This window comes from Trachurus japonicus, chromosome 5 (assembly GCF_045865225.1).
Source record: "Trachurus japonicus isolate A0001 chromosome 5, Traja_1.0".
Lineage (NCBI taxonomy): Eukaryota > Metazoa > Chordata > Actinopteri > Carangiformes > Carangidae > Trachurus > Trachurus japonicus.
The window spans coordinates 18,359,172-18,373,097 of NC_140911.1; the positions used below are offsets into that span (position 1 = coordinate 18,359,172).

A 13,926-nucleotide genomic window follows, 5' to 3' on the forward strand; every position below is an offset into this window, starting at 1 on the left:
TGTGTGTGTGTGTGTGTGTGTGTGTGTGTGTGTATATGCCTGAGGCTCATTAATAATGTATGAGGTGGGAGGGGTGAAGGAGAGGGGGTGGTGACAGATGGAGAATCGGTGTGTGTGTGTGTGTGTGTGTGTGTGTGAGAGAGAGCGAGAGAGAGAGAGAGAGAGAGTGAGCGGTGTGAGAGCGGCAGGCGAACACACACACAGACAGACAGAGAGAGAGAGTGAGTGAGGAGAGAGAGAACAGACTGAAGAGACAAGAGATGGACACACTGTAGTGTTTTCTACATTTGTTGTGACGTGCGCTGCTTTCTGTCCGTGTGTGTGTGTGTGTGTGTGTGTGACCTGGATCGGACTGACAGTGGCTCAGTCTTTGTGTTTGCTCTTTGCTTTTCTCTGGATGCTGAAGGAACTGATGATGGAGATAGAGCAGAGTCGCCCAGCACGGCTGTACACCGGGAGGCAGGAGCTGCACTGACCGAGGTACTGACACACATTTATTTATACATTTACACTTTTTAGTTCCTGTTTGGAGTTGTCTGTCTGTTGTTTTAGACCAAGGACACATGAGAGTGTGAGTCACACAAGTGCAGATTGAGCAGATGTGATGTGCTGTGTTTGACTTTTACTGATTTGGATTGATTTGTGATTTTGAGATGTGTGTAGGCTACACATGGATCAAACTGTCTTGCTCAAGGTGCGTTCATGTTACCTCAGTGAACTCTCTTTCTTGCTTCTTGCTTCTTTTTTCGTCTCTTTCTCTCTTAGTTTTTACATTTATACTTGTTTTACACTTTTAATTCAAAGTGTAGTTGTGTAGTTAGTCCTGTGCCTTGTCCTCAGACTGTTCAGTTCAGTTCAGTTCAGTTCAGTTGAGTTCAGCCAATTTATTTTGCACCAAACCAAAGCAAAAACAAGATACGTACACACAGACATACAACATACAGTGCAGGAAGAGGCAAACAACTCTGAATCTACTGCAGGACTAGACCAGTCCCGGGTACACCATCTCATGTCAGATAACCTGTAAGCTACTGTAATATACACCCAGAGTGCAAGTGAGGGAAAATGAGACATGATAAAAAAAAACACAACATCTTGGGATGTTTTTGTAAAACGACTGCTTCAACATTTACCTGGATGCAAGTACAAACTGTTAAGATTTACATGGTCAAAGGTCCTAGATCTCATAAAAAAACACTTTCTATCCATTATTCAAGACTTCACACAGTAATTATGTTACGAGTTTGACACTAATGGTTCAGATGGGATATGACTCTGGATACACAGGGTCTAATATGAAAGTGAATGGAGGAGGCGACGGATGTTGAGTTGAGTTGAGTTCAGTCTGTCTGTCCCATCCTGTTGGACATGATGTGATGTGGCTGCTGTCAGCCTCTCCAGCTCTCACCACAGTGACTCGGGGGCTGGTTACACTTGCAGTTAATTGTCTCTAACCAGTCGTTGAACATCTCATACTAGTCAACTCCATTGAACAACTACTGAGCGATATTGATTGATACAACATTGCTCATGGATGAGGATAAATGCTAAGAAACTTAGTTTGATTAGCACAGCGGCTAAATGTGTGGCCGCTGGCGAGTTAGCTTGAGTCTGGAGTTTACACCCACTCTGCACTACTAGGTTGTAGTTTACAACACATGGCGTTGGTTACGTTCACTCGTCTTTCACACAACTTCAACTTCTTTTTAGCCCATAAATCAGAGATTTTCAGAAACTCTGTTGCACCTGTTTTTTTTTTCTTCTGTGAAAACATTTTGTTGTATGTGGACGCAAACACAAACTGAGACCTTTGGAAGAAATGACGTTGACATTGCCCATAGTCTCCTGATGAAACTGAAACCTTGTTGTCTTTGCTGCAGCTGTTTTACTTTGCTGAATGGTTGTGTGTGTGTGTGTGTGTGTTTTCAGGTGGATTGCTTTGACAGAGATTGTTTTGGTGTACCAGTCTTGCCTGAGTGACCCTCTGTGTTTCAGATGATTTCATTGACTGTAGCTTTATTGACAGTCTTTGATTCAGACATGAGCGTGTTCTCTCTACATGTGGTTGAACACGGTGGATCGTAACTTTCAGATATTTAAAGTTGGTAAAAATACAACCAGCTGTGTCCTAATCTTTCTCCTGATTGGTACGTAGATGTTTGCTTGATCTGATATCGATCTGATCTCAGTGCTGTTGTGAACATGTGGCTGAAACTAAAACTCACGAGCTGAAATCCTACTTTCAAAAATGAGCTCTGGGATCCACTGGCTTGAATGTTATTCATTATGTCTGAGGAGTGAGTCATCCACTAACCACACAAGGCTGGTGGTTCAGTCCAGCTCCTCCAGTCTGGACGACAAAGTGCCCAGTGGACGAGGTATCGAACCCACATCGCCCCTGATCAATCAATCAATCAATCAATTTGTTTATTTCGGGCATGTCAATTTAAATCATCATCATCACACTTCATCTTCGTTCAAATAATACAATAAAGCGGAAAGCGGGAGAAGCAAAAGCTTTTCTAGTCCCGCCCCCATTACCCACAGAATAAGAATATTTGTCATAATCTTTTTGTTTTTTCTTCTTTTCTTATTTTTTTTTTACATTTTGATGTAACATTCTTTTACGTATGACATTTTGACATAACATGTTAAGGCAGTAGATAGTATACAGATCATATCATAATTTTTTCCTTTGTTTTTGCTTTTTTACATTTTGATATAACATACTTTTACTTATGACATTTGACATAACATGTTGGCAGCAGGTAGTATACAGAGCTGATAGCTGTTCCATCAGTACAAGAGTGCGTGTGTGGTAGAAACACTGTATGAATGTGTGGCTTAATGTGGCTCAATGTGGTGTAAAGTGCTTTGAGAGGCTGATAAGACTGAGAATGAACTGCTCTCCTCCCAGTAGGAACCAATCAGACGATCAATCACAGATCAATGTTGCCATGAGTAAATATGTGTTCATTATTCTGTAAAGATTTTCAACAAAGAACCTTCAGAACGTGTCTAATCAGAAAAGACCCGTCACTTCACTGGACGTTTTCTCCTTTGACCTTTTCTGAGGTCAGAGTCGCATCGATAAGGACGGTGGTTTGATCTGTTTATTGGAGGAGAAACGTTGGGCTGCTGTTCACCAGGACAACCTCTTTACCTCGGGGTAATCAGGTGGTGTGTGTGTGTCTGTGTGTGTGTCTGTCTGCTGTGTGTGCACTGTGCACCATGTAGGTAGAATCGCACCCACACACGTACAGACAAACACACACATCTCTACCACACACACAGCTCTCTCACAGATGTTGTGTGTTTGCCTTTGTGTGTGTGTCTGTGATTTGTGTGGGATTCGTTTCAAGTGTTTTCCGTCATGAGCAGGTGTGTGCATGTGTGCGTGTGTGTGTGTGTGTATGCATATTTGTGTGTGTGTAAGTGTTTTGTTCTGCAATGCAAGAGGGTGGGCAGTAGTGGGAGTGCCAGGGCACTGAATGCACGCACACGAACACACACCACACACACACACAAATTCTGATATACACAAATACACAAATACAGTCCGTCTTTGTTCTGGAGCATCATTGTGAACTAAAGGTTAATGCAGCCAGAAAACAAGAGAGAGAGACAGAGAGAGAGAGACTAATGGACGATGACGGCCTTTCACTGCAAATATTTGGTCAGGAGGTCTCACACTAACCATCCCCACCCCCGTTCTCTCCTCCCCCTCTCCCCCCTTCTCTCTCTCTCCCTCTCTCTCTTCATGGCCGAGGGGAGAAGATCAGAACAAATTGTCACTTTGTGATCTGCCCACGTTACACGGCTCTTTATTCTTTCTAGAAAGAACAGAGCTGGAGGCCACGAGTCAGATACCGATCATCATCAGCCTCCGCCATCGTCTCGGCTGCTGCTGCTTCAGTGTCGGTCAGCAGCAGCCTCCTCTATGTGTTCGTCTTTATCCTGAAACACAAACAAAATCTATGTTAACCCTCCTGTTGTCCTTCTGGGTCAAATTGACCCAATCTGTTCACTTCATCCATCCTTCCTTCTTTCCTTCCTTTCTCCCTTCCTTCTTTCCACAATCCTTTTTCTCTTGCTTCTTTCTTTCCTTCCTTCCCTTCGTCCTTACTTCTTCTTCCTTCCTCTTTTGATCCAGTTGACCTGGTCTGTTCCCCTCTCCCTCCCTCCCTCCCTCCATCTTTCTTTCCTTCCCTTTTCCCTTCCTTCTTTCTACAATCCTTTTTGCCTCCTTCCTTCATTCCCTTCGTCCTTACTTCTTCCTTCTTTTTTGACCCAATCTGTTCCCTCCCTCCATCTATCTCTCCTTCCTTTTCCCCTTCCTTCTTTCCTCCCATCGTTCCCTTTGTCCTTCCTTCCTTCCTTCTTCCCCTTCGTCCTTCCTGCCTTCCTTCCTTCTTTCTTTCCCTTCGTCCTTCCTTCCTTCCTTCCTTCCTTCCTTCCTTCCTTCCTTCTATCCCTTTATCCTTCCTTCCTTCCTAACTTCCTTCCTTCCTTGACCCAGGAGGAAAGCAGGAGGGTTAAATAATAAAGTCAAAAACTCAGGAAACACTGGCTGATTATAAAAAAGCATTTTCTTCATCAGTCCTCTTCGCTGCTGCTGCTGTGGGGACTCTTAGATTTTATGTAATCATAGAGATTTAGCTCTAGATGACTCCTCTTCTGCCATGTCCAGTTAATCTGTTGGCTGTGTGTGTGTGTGTGTGTGTGTGTGTGTGTGTGTGTAGCCAGATAGCACTGAATAAGCCGTCATCAGCAGAATATCTAAATAAGTAGAAAAAAAAACATTGCATGCAGCAGAAAACTGACTTCCTGTCATGAAATATTCTGTGTGAAGCAGGAAGCAGAGAAGCTGAGGCTCCATCTCTCATCAGCAGCAGCAGGAGAGGCTTTGGATCACAGGTCTGAGTGGAAATACTCTCACTTACTATGTAAAAACGATCACGTTTGTTGATCTCAGTACGGTTTTATTCCCTGTGATCAGCATCAAAACAAACTGAAAACAGGAGGAGAGTCTCAGTTAGAGTCAGAAACGATACTTTGCTGTGATTTCATGATCAGGATCGTGTTCCCTCCATCGTCCTTATGAAGCCACTGGGGTCATATGGCCCCACGGTGACATATCGCACCTTCATCGTCACGGTAACGGTAATAAACATACAGTCAATGCTAGGGGTGGGAGAAAAAAATCGATTCACATAAGTATCGCAATTTTTTTTTGACGATTTTTAAATCGATTTTTTTTTTTTCAAAAATCGATTACATTTTTTAAATTTTTTTATATTGTGCAATGTGCATTTGTTAGCCTTTTTTACATACAGAGAGTCCAGGTTTTGAAAAGGGTTTAAGTTCACTTTATAATGGAGTATGTTAATTTATAGGGTCCTGCAGTATTTGTGTGCAGATAAATGTTAAAATGTAGCAGTTACCTCAGTCTATATCTCATTTTGTCAGAAAGGTTTCAAAAGCCTGTTCTTTCTGCCTCTTTTATGCAGTCCAGGCTTTTGAAAAGAGAGTAAACATATTTGTTGCTGCTGAATAAATCTTAAAAACTGACTTATGTTAAAAACAAGACATGTGATGTGTATTTTTGGGGGAAATATAGTTTCTTGAATAGTCTGTAGACAATCATAATCATTCAACTGTTTCACTGGTGTTAAAAATGCAGACTAAAAATCGAGAAAATCGGCAATATGGTATAGAATCGCAATTTAAATCGAATCGGCATCCAAAAAAAATCGTAGAAGAATCGAATCGGGAGAAAAGCACATCGTCCCAGCCCTAGTGAATGCTGTGAAGCAGTCAGAGTTTGGTCAGGTTTAGGTACAACTTAGTGAGGGGTCGGGAAAGATCACAGTTGGGGCAGAAATAGAAAATAGAAATAGAAATATATATTTTGTTACAGTTGTCGTGGTTACAGTAATTATTTATCAGGTTTAGATTAGTGAGGTCAAAACGCAGACTCCTCTGATTCCAGGTGGAAATACAGATGCTGTGCCCATGAGCAAGGTACTTAACCTACATTACTGCACAGACATCCATCTGTTTGTGTGTGTGTGTGTGTGTGTGTGTGTATACACGTCGAGGTCTGACAGTATCTTCAGAGGGAACATCCTTATTCAGTGGAAGAGTTTGAGGAGAGTGGAGGATGTAGCCTACCTACACACATCCGGACTAAAGACATGAGAGAGGAAGCAGCAGAAACAGAAACAGATGTGATGTTAAGAGAGATGATGAAAGAGCCAAGTTGTCTGAGGAACAAAAACATATTTGGAGCCAAAAATAAAACAAAGTGACTTTTACTTTTTAACATTGTGATTAGTAAATAAGAATAGTATGAAACAGTGAACAAAGTTTACAGAATGACTGAAATCAAACAATGATAAAGGAAAAACTGTAGCTCCATGATGCTGGTTTTACTTGTGTGTTTTTTATGTTGTATGTTCACATAGTCGCATGGATTTTGTGTCATTTTTAATTAATCAGTGTCAGGTAGCAGAGTGTTACATAGATTTTTGATGGGTTTCTTCAGTCCATCTGAAGGCCTCTGCTTTGTGGTTTATTCTTTAGCTGCTGTGATCAGATCCCTTTGTCTCCCTGGTTAAAAGACAACTTGCTCATGTCTACCTGCATACATCAGGCCAATCATCACAGTAACTATGTGGAATAATACATGAGGATGAGTCAGACCTAAACAGCCTCTTGAAGGCAGGTTTGTTTCGAGGCTCCAGGTCGGGATTGCCTTTACAAACATATAAAATATGAGAGGTACACGATTAAAATCTTCTACTTTTATGAAGTATATTTTTGGGGGCATTTCTACCTTTATTGGATAGTGGAGAGAGACAGGAAATGGGGAGGCAGACATACAGCAAAGGGCTGCCCGAACTTTATCCTGGGACCTTAACCACTCAGTGACGGGTCAGGATCACTAGATTTATTTAACCTGTAGAAACCTGTATATGAAGTCAACACACAGTGTCCTGAAAAGTCTCTTTAGATCTCAGTTTGATTTTATTTCGGTATCTGAGGAGCTTTCTTCGGAGGTGAAGGATCAGACACGATGAATAAATATTTTTATGCGTGAATTCACAAAAAAGGAAGGTGTGATGCTCATGTGAGTGATCAAAGGCAGCAGCATGAAGATGATCTCAGCTGTCGGCTCAGGACACGGCAGGTGTGCATCAGGTCACTCCGGCTGAGTGGACACACACACACACACACACACACACGCACACACACACACACACACACACACACAGGCCTGAGTGGTCAGTGTGAGCTGTGATGGTTGTATGACTGCAGACACACTGACAGGTGAGCAGCACAGACGTAGAAAGGTAGAAACCGACTGAAGCTCAGTGACAGTAAGGAGCATGGAGATCACTATTGCATTTGTGTGAGTGTGTGTGTGTGTGTGTGTGTGTGTGTGTGTGTGGTTGTGCGTCTGAGCAGGCTGTTTTAGGGGCGACTCGTCCTCTTGTATTTTTCCACTTGGTGATTCTGGTGATTGGCCAAGACCGGGGGCTCAGCTTGACACAGGCCGCTGCTCCACTCACTCGTGAAATGTTCCTTTAATTTGTGAGCGAAGCCGCTGCAGGAGCAGTTTCTCTCTCACAACACACACGACACGGGTCAGGAGGATGATACACCATCATCTGTCCGTGTTTTCAGTGTCTTCCTCGTCTTTGTGGTGCTACGGAGCAAATATCACACACAACACAGCAGATTATGTAAATATGTGTAATGCAGTAATATCATTCAAATAAAATACTACATTATGACAATTTATTCTTTTGTGTTTGTGCTGTGAGCGGCCTATAGCTTCCACTGTAATGACATACAGTACAGTACTGTGAGAGCCTGTGTCTCTGTCGTTTTCAGGCCTTTAAAAGCTATAGAAGGGTTTGAAAGCTCAGGAACAAGATGTTGATCCTGTTCTGCCCTGAGCTCTCAAAACAAACAAAAAAATAGTCGTTAACATAATCAAAATTAAAGTCTGCCTTCAGAACAGACAGCTTTGCAAGAAGCTGATTTTCAGCATAATCATCAGTGAGACGTGAAAAATCCCCTCTTTACATTTTTTACTCCGGTTTAAAGTTCTGTATCATTAAGGATATGTTTAAGTGTCGTCAGGGGAAAAGAAAACCTCTCTGTTTCTTTAAAGCAGTTCCTGCCATCACTGCTGATTGTTCAGTGTAAGTGTTGCCATGAGTCTGTATCTAGTGGTAGGATCGTAACACAGATGTTTGATTGACATCTCACTGATGCACGTGCAGTTTGTCTAAACAAACGTCTTCCTGTTGCTTTGATGTCATGAAGCAGATCAGAGTTAGTTCATCTTATTTGATCAGAGTTTCTGATCCTCTGTTTGGTCTCATAACTATAAATGTGGTTGTTTTATCTTATTTATTCTGTGTGTGTGTGTGTGTGTTTGGTACCTGATAGAAAGCTCTAAAGTGTTAATTGGGTTTCTCAGCAGCAGCGTACAGCCAGCCGGTGCTCACACTCTTATAAAGACACACACAGACAGACAGACAGACAGACAGAGACACACTTCATCACACCTTTTTAGTAGTGAGTGAGTGCAGTGATCACTGCACACACACTTTCACACTGACATGTCCCCGGGGGGAAGAGGGGTGGGCTCTCACCATATTCACTTGTGCATTTGCTCACACAAATCCACACAGACACACACACAGACACACACACACACAGGCTGACAGAGAGTGGTTGTTGTGCGAGGAGGACGGCAGCAGGACGTGATGAGCTGAGAGGAACAAAGAGGACACGTGGTGCTGATGTTCTGTCTCTTACCACCAGATGATAAATTCATTTATCTGTTGGGTGAAACTATATGAGACTGAGCTCAGAGCAGCTGTGTTTCCTATAGGAAGAGACAGATGTAATATCATCCTACATAATGAATGAATAGGGAGGGAGGTGGACACACACACACGGACACACACACACACACACACACACACACACACACACAGAGTTGATAATGGATGGACATGATGTCATTTTACAGACTACGTTAAAGAGAGGAGGAGAGAAGGAAAATGAAATTAGGAAATTTGTAAGTTGTATAATTATAGCTGAAAAATTGGAATAGACAACTCTATATGTGTGTGTGTGTGTGTGTGTGCGTGCGTGTGTGTGTGTGTGTGTGTGAGAGAGAGCGAGAGCGAGAGAGAGAAACCAGACCAGCCAGTGGCAGAAAGACTTTAATCACAGTGGTAACCTCAAGGCAGATGGGACCATGATGGCAAATTAGGCCTGGTAGTCATTCTTACAGAACAACAGACACACACACACACAGACACACACAGACACACACACACAGACACACACACACACACACACACACACACACACACACACACACACACACACACACACACACACACACACACAGTCTTTCTCTTCTGCTCTCTCTTTTCATGTGCAGTCTGTAAATATATACTGTACTGTACCTACAGGACCGTGGTGTAAGTTGGCTGCAGCACATCTAAAGGCCTTGAGGACCAGTGTGACACCGCAGTGCATTGTGGATGCTCCACTGCCTAACGCTGACAAAAGCAACACAAAAGCAACACATATAAGACAGAGACCTTCGATACCTTAGAACAAAGAAGAGGTGAGGAACATCAGGAGACACTAGAGAGGGCTCAGAGGGAAGAAGTGACCGAGGTTTTATTTACAGTGCCGATATGAGAGGCGCGTCCTGCAAGAAGCCTCCTCATGACATTTTAATGAAAGCCCCACACATAACCTCAGCCGTCCTCTGAGGAATCACACACATGAATGTATGTATGTGTGTGTGAGATGTTTGAGTTGTCTTGTTTTTCTGTGACCGTTCGTCATATAAGACCTACACTATACCCTCCCCTACACAAATGTAATATATGTACTGAATATCCATAAAATTGGTAAGTAAAATAAAAAATCATAGGCAAAAAATATGTATGAAACCTGTTAACTGTAATAATTTCATATGACCTATATGTCTAGCCCATACACAATCTACAGTTCTATATTTCTGCTCATATTGTAGACATGTTACATATTCATTGCGATGCCGGCTGTCACTATGTGTTGATATTGCACTGTAGCATCCAGATACCTGAGACAGCTTTCCTAGAATAAAAAGAGAGAAAAACAAATATGATATAGACTTTTTATATGTGTATAAAGACATATTGATAGAGCTGTTTCTTACTGACTGACCATCAGCAACTCCAATCCAACACTCGTAGTCCATCAAAGCCAAATTTGTCTCATGGAAAGAATTGGAAAATATATTTGTAATCGATATGGACGATGCAGTCAGACATGGTTCCATGAAGTGCTTCCCCCCATGTTGATACTGCCTTCTGTTTTTAGAGCGCTGTCTATGACTATGGTCATGTCAGGCGGCATGAAACACACACAACGGAGCCGCAGTGTTTCCAGGGAACAGTAAAAAGGTGGTGAACTTGTTGAGACACGTTGGTCAATGCCTAATTGACACTTTTGTATGTAGTTAAAAGCATTCTTCCAGTGGAAACCCTGCACTCTGTTTTAGGTCTGTTATTTGCACGTGTTTTCCTCCGCTGCAGTGTGTTTGAGCTCTCAGGGCCACCGTAGAATAAAGCCTCTTTGAATTTTGACTTGAATGCTAGTAATTTTGGACTCTTGTCTCTAGCAGAGCTTCATGAATGACTCTACTGAAATGCACTGATTGTGACTTACATGGAAAAAGAGACAACAAGAGTTTATTAGGTTTCATTTTCTCTGCAGTGACAACTAGTCTTTTACTGTCAACTCCTCTGATCAGACTTGAAGGTAATTTGTAATCTATGGACGTATTTACAAGAGTGTCTGACTGTCCCTGACAACAACCACGCACAACATTCATGTTTATTCATTCACTGTCTCAATTAGTCACTCGGGAGCTTACGTCGCAGTCTGTGTGTTTTTCACCCCCCCCCCCTCCCGCCTCTGACTTTGATTATGAGGCTGTTTTCTTTTTTAGTTCATTAGAATTTAAAGTAGAAATGGAGAGAGTCAGCCAGGCGACGGCAGACGGGTGTTATTGTTGAGGGAACACCCAACAATAACACACACACACACTCTTTGACCAGAACAAAGAGATCAGATCACATCACCCCTTACATTGGCTCCCAGTCAGCTACAGAATAGATTTTAAAGTTCTGCTACTGGTTTACAAATCACTGAGTGGTTTAGGTCCAGAATACATGAATGACATGTTAGTAGAGTCTAAACCCAGTAGAGCTCTGAGATCTACTGACTCAGGTCAGATAGTGGAGCTCAGAGTTCAGACCAGACATGGTGAAGCAGCATTTAGCTGTGATGCTGCAACAACTGGAACAAACTACCAGCAGAACTGAGATCAGCCCCAACTGTCAGCACTTTTAAATCCAGGTTAAAAACATTTCTCTTTTCACGTGCTTATAGCTGAGAACTTAAAACTTTATCTATTTTCTTTTATTTTACTTTTATTTGCTCTTGCTTTTAACTCTGTTTTTAGTGTTTTGTTTGTTTTTATTCTGTCTTATGCTTCTTTTTTTAAAATGTTTTGTCTTTATGTAAAGCACATTGAGTTGCCTTGGTATGAAATGCGCTATATAAATAAAGATGCCTTGCCTTGCCTTGCCATAAACATACACATTCAGCTGAAGGCCACACTTTGAAATGTTGCCTTCTGGATTTTATATACTACAGTACGACATTTTGTCCTGTGCATTCAGCTTTTGTTCCATGCACACACACACAGGATGATTGTGTGTTTTCTCCCTTTCAGGTTTGAATGTCCCTCCTCACACACACACACACACACACACTCCTCAGATAAGGCTTTGATAATGGCGAGCACACCTCCAGCCTCACACTCCCGCTGAGGTTGGGAGGTTGGACTCCCCCCTTCACCAACCCCATCCCTCCTTCCCCTTGTGGGTCTGTTGCTAAGGAGCCCTGGTGACTGGGGAGTTTTCTCATTGGACGAGGACCAATAGAGGTGGAGGATAGATGGAGAAAAAAAATAAAGGAGGGACAGAGGAAAGGGGGAGTTGGGTTGGGGGGTTGTGTGGGTGGGTGGTGGGTTGCTGGAGATATGGATGGGTGGAGGAGGAGTGCAAAGTGAGATCCAGATGTACTAATGAGGTGCATGCTGATCCGACCTCACCAGAGGCATGGATGGATGGATGGATGGATGGATGGATGGATGGAAAGATATATGGAGGGAAGGATGGATTCATAGATGGATGGTTGGAAAATCAAAAGTAAAAAGGATGTGATGGAAATAAATCAGTAAGACGGGGTGATAACACGAGAAAGAGAGAAATAAAACGAGAAAGAGTGACCAAGTTTTGCTTTGGGAGAGAAACAACGGCCAAATACAACAACAAAGATAACAAAAGAGAGCGGAGAGAGATGAGAATAAAGAGGAGGAGTGGGATAAAGGAGGAAGGAGGGAGAGGTAATTTAAAACAAGATGGGGAGTGTGAGAGAGAGGCTGTGGGGGGCGAGAGACATAGAGGAGAGAAGATAGATGTAAAGAGAGAGAGAGAGAGAGGGCTAGACTGCACCCTTTCATTTATTTTGGCTGGCACAAAGGAACATTACCTCTGCACACACACACACACACACACACACACACACACACACACACACACACACACACACACACACACACACACACACACACACACACACACACACACACACACACACACACACACGGTCTTGTATTGCTGTAGAAGGGGAGGGCCTGATGTTGACAGCTCATTTCCTGACGTTAAACTCACAATAATCTTATTCTTGAAAAAACAAACACCTCTCTCTGTGTTTGTTCCCCTTCACGTCTGAGGCAGCACACACACACACACACACACACACACACACACACACACACACACAGACGCTGAGTCTACCTGCTCTATCACTTAAGCTGCAGACGTGTGTGTAACCTGCCCTCCAGACACTAATTTACACATTTATTTTACTAGACAGTAACAATTAGTCCTCTAATCTCTCGTTACACTGACAGACAATGAGAGATGTGCATGGATACAGTATGGCTTTCATTGAATAAGTTCATATTTTTTGTGAACGCCAAACTGAATGAATCACTCACAGCTGTTGAAGTCTGTTTGAGGCTTGAGGCAGCTTTATGAACAAACAAGTGAAAACAGATGAAAAGAAAAAACATGTTTTTATGCAAAGTGCCCTGCACCTTTGTTTTTTTATTATTTCAATCTCAACATTGTTTTTTTTTTGAGTGTTAAATGTAACTCATGTCTATGATTTTCCAGCGGTACAATAACTCATTAAGCTGGGAGTGGTGATGATTTGGGGCGGGTGGTGGACTGCAGCGGGAGGCTCTATTGAAAAAGAACAAAAAAAAACAAAAAAAACTGAACAATGGGAAAAAAGTGAAGTACTTCTTTTGTGGTTGTGTGAATTTAGTTAAAGGGACAACGAGGAGTTTTGGAAAAGCGAAGCGTTTTCACACTACATTTATGAGCCTCCGTGCGCACCGTACAATTCTTTGACCGGCGCAAGATGGACTCATGTTTTCATTCATCAAGAATTAAAGTCAGAGGTTGGAAGACGATCACATACTGTACGTCGTAGTTCCGACCATAAACGGCCATTCTGCGGCGTTATTATCATTACCCGAAAGTAAAGAAACGCTGGTCGGCTCGACCAGCATTTCCACCACCACTAATAATAACAAAATAACGATAGAGACAGAACGATATATTTATCGAAAATTGGCCCATTAACGTGGGTAGCGGAGATTCATCCACATTAACGTGAGACTTTTTTATAACCAAATAGAAACTCCTCGTTGTCCCTTTAAAAAAAAGAAAGAAAAAAAGAGGTTCATTTTCATCTGTA

At 42.4% G+C, this 13,926-nt stretch overlaps 1 protein-coding gene across 12 annotated transcripts in view; it reads left to right on the forward strand.

Moving 5' to 3' along the window:
* Nucleotides 1-212: 212 nt before the first annotated feature.
* Nucleotides 213-13,926, forward strand: part of nfasca (neurofascin homolog (chicken) a) — an 88,473-nt gene continuing 74,759 nt past the window's right edge. For all 12 annotated transcript variants that reach the window (XR_015035845.1, XR_015035844.1, XR_015035846.1 and 9 more), the window contains exon 1: nt 213-480. The gene's annotated coding sequence lies outside the window, so the exon portion shown is untranslated. The remainder of the gene's footprint in view (nt 481-13,926) is intronic.